Source organism: Mesoplodon densirostris, chromosome X (genome assembly GCF_025265405.1).
Source record: "Mesoplodon densirostris isolate mMesDen1 chromosome X, mMesDen1 primary haplotype, whole genome shotgun sequence".
Classification (NCBI taxonomy): domain Eukaryota; kingdom Metazoa; phylum Chordata; class Mammalia; order Artiodactyla; family Ziphiidae; genus Mesoplodon; species Mesoplodon densirostris.
The window spans coordinates 132,065,522-132,069,264 of record NC_082681.1 but is presented as its reverse complement, the minus strand read 5'-3'; positions in this window follow the sequence as shown (position 1 = coordinate 132,069,264).

Here is a 3,743-nt window from a genome sequence, read left to right as displayed (position 1 = left end):
TTTTCTGGTATTTTGTCATTGATTTATCATCTTACGGGATTACAAGTAACAAAGGTGGACCATATACAATTGCTAGGTTTCGGCAATTTTTACTCCTGGCACCAGTGCATGACTTCACTTCTGGGTTCATTCTAGGTTCAAGGGAAGCTGCTGGAACTTTGAGCTGTAGAAAGAAAGTAAGGGCAAGTCCATGGTCAGCTGCTTCAGGGATGTGGGACACACCCACTGCCCACTGGAGGCCCCTCTGGTGCACTGGCAGATTGAAGAGCTGCTTTCTATGCTTACCCATTCTCTTAGTCCCTGAGTCTCACAGATGGTGCCTAGTTTGTAATAGTCCTTAAGTAAGTGAATATTTATTCTTACTTTCCTGTAAAGGAGCATGACTAATTTTATAACATCTTAATCAAAACAGAAACCAAAAAAAAAGATCTTTTAAAAACTGTCATTGAGCTTCCCTGGTGGCACAGTGGTTGAGAGTCCGCCTGCCGATGCAGGGGACACGGGTTCGTGCCCCGGTCCGGGAAGATCCCACATGCCGCGGAGTGGCTGGGCCCATGAGCCATGGCCGCTAAGCCTGCGCGTCCGGAGCCTGTGCTCCGCAACGGGAGAGGCCACAGCAGTGAGAGGCCCGCGTACCGCAAAAACAAAACAAAACAAAACAACTGTCATCATTTTTGGACATTTAATCTATTCCACTAGTCCTCTGTTCACAGAGTGAAGGTATTCCAACTGCTCCCTGTTATCAGTAAAGTAGTTTGTTGCAATTTTAGCTTATCACATAGCACAGCACAAAGATAAAATTATCTTAAGCACAAGTTGCAAGTAAAAAAAAAGCACCAACACTGAAAAAATGTGAAAGTATGATTACATTCCTCCAAGTAGCCAAAAACACTGAGAAACTACCTCATGGTCCAACAAAATCATCAGACTTAAAAAGCCGGAAACTGGAAATGCAATATTAACTGTGGCATTGCTTAAACTAATTCCTCTCCTTGACCAACTGTTCTTAGTGCAAACGCAAGCTACCAAAGCTAGCGAGGGTGAAACACCTAACAGCGCTTCAGTGGAGTTGTAAGGAGAGAGAAAGACATGAGCTTTATGTATACATCATCAGACACATTTTTTACTTTTACTGGTGATGGAGTGGTAGGAGACATTGAGGTTTTCCAAACGCCCTCAATATGTCTTTCCCTCACACTATTCATGCATCTGTGAAAAAATCTGCAATACCTCAAAACATTGGAAGCAGAGTGAAGACTGACATGAAGAAAGCTATTTACTTTAACAGGATCACTAGCTGTACATCATTATGCATTATTAGGTGTGACTGGGGACTCTCTGACAAAGTAAACACCGATTGCTGAATTAAATGATTCTTCAAAAAATTGTCGTTGAATTAAGTAGGACTGACCTTGGTTCTCATTTCTCATTTCTTTTTAAACTTCCGTTAGATCCTCTGTTGTAAAATTCTTTCAGAGAAACTTAAAATATTATTTTCTTTATCTTCAAATGGAAATTCATGATTTTTTCTCATTTTTTTTATTGAGGTGTAACTTACATACCATAAAATCCACCATTCTAAAGTGCACAATTCAGGGATTTTACTATATTCACAGGTTGTGCAGCCATCACTTCCCTTGAATTCCAGAATATCATCATGACTCCAAAAAGGAAGCCCATACCCGTTAGCAGTTACTCCCTATTTCCCCCTCCTCTCAACCCCTGGCAACCACAAATCTACTTTCTGTCTGTATGGATTTGGCAATTCTGGATATTTAATATAAATTGAGTGATACAATAGGTGGCCTTTCATGGCTGCTTCTTTCACTTAGCATCTTGTTTTCTAGGGTCATTCATGTCGCAGCGTGAATCGGTGTTCCATTCCTTTTTATGGCTGAATACTATTCCATTGTAGTAGACCACATCCTGTTTTTCTACTCATCAGTTGATGGACATTTGGGTTGTTTCCACATATTGTCTTGCATGAATATGCTGCTACAAACATTCATATTCAAGTTTCTTGGGGAACATATGCTTTCAGTTCTCTTGGGTATCTATCTAGGAGTGAAATTTCTGAGTCACATGGAAAATCTATGTTTCACTTTCTGAGAAACTGCCAGTGTTTTGCAAAGTGGCTGCTCCATTTCACATTCCTACCAGCAGTATTTGAGGAGTCTAAACTCCTCACATCATCACCAACACCTGTTTCTCTGTTACACTTTGAAATTCAGCACTGAGAATAAATGATGAATATTCCATAGAGACAGGAGTTACTGTGACAAAAATAACCTAATGTTTGATTTTCACATTATAAGTGGGAAAAAACTAAAGAGTGTGGCAATTCAGGAAGTTCAAGTCTCCTTAATTAATCAGAAGAAAAATATAACATTAATATTTGTTAGCAATAATTGGTTATTATATAACTACATTTCAATTCATCCTTTTAAGAGCATGATCAGAGGAAAATGAAACAAATTTTAAGACAAGCTTCAGAAGGAAATCTTAATGGCATCATCTATAAAATGAAGTAATAGTAAAATCTGTATAAAAACATACCTGTTTCAAAACATAATGCAAAACGTTCATGTTCAAAAACATCAATGGACCAAATATTAATGTTCAAAAACATAGGCCTTTTGTTCCATCAGCCCATGTTTGTGTGTCTAGGGTGACTGCATTGTATTTTAGGTTAGCTTTACTGAGGTGTCCGTCATCACCACTACATCACAGGCAGAAGCAGGAGTAAGAGGCAGGGAAGAGGGAGGGCTGCAGGGAATGCAAGCAGTTCCCGCAGATGGAGCATAAGAGTCAATGAGACGTAGGATGGGGGATGGACCTGGAGGTCTGGGTAAGCAGGGCCAGACACGAGGGACGTGATGGTGATGCAGAAGAGTCTCACACGGCAGACCTGAGAGGGCGCTCCGAGGAAACCCCACTTGCAAGGTCAGCCCTTGGCTGGCAGCTGGGAACGTGGAGCTCAGAAATGTTGTTGCCATTCCGGATAAGAATGGCTCACTGCGCTAAACTGTTTGTACAAACAATGTGGTTTATGATAAACACCTGCTCCCCTGACAATCTGGAATTTTGGTACGAGCTAGGCAGAGGGTGCCTACGTGACCAGCCCCAGTTAAAACCCTGGGTGATGATTCTTTAATGAGCTTCCCTGGTAGGAGACATTTCACACATGTTGTCACAAATAAATAATGCACTCTCTCTCCCTCTCTCTCTCTCTCTCTCTCACACACACACATACACACACACACACACACACACACACACACCCCAAACAAGCAAACAACAACTCCACCCCTTTCATTTATGAAGGACGGAGGCGGTTGCATCTTTAGAACTGATGGACAATCACTACTTAATTCTGAATTAAACAGAAGCTTAAAATACGGTTTAAATAGGTGAGAAAAAAGACATCTCGTCTATCTGATGACAAGAAAGAAGTTTTAATACTACAGTATGGTCCAAAACCCTTGAACAATCAAAATACTTGTCCCTTACAGCATAGACAGTTTTTTTTTTATCTGAATTTCATTTTACATATAAGGAGTACTTCCAAAAACCCCAATCATAAAGAAAGTGGCAACTTCAGCAGCCAACATGTTAAAATCAAGAAATATTTTTAACCTAGTCTATTGACTTTAGCATAAGCTGATGACCTTGATACTAGGAAACCAAAGCTCAGTGTGTTGAGAGAATGACTTGTGAGAACAAAACTCACCACCTTATTATTC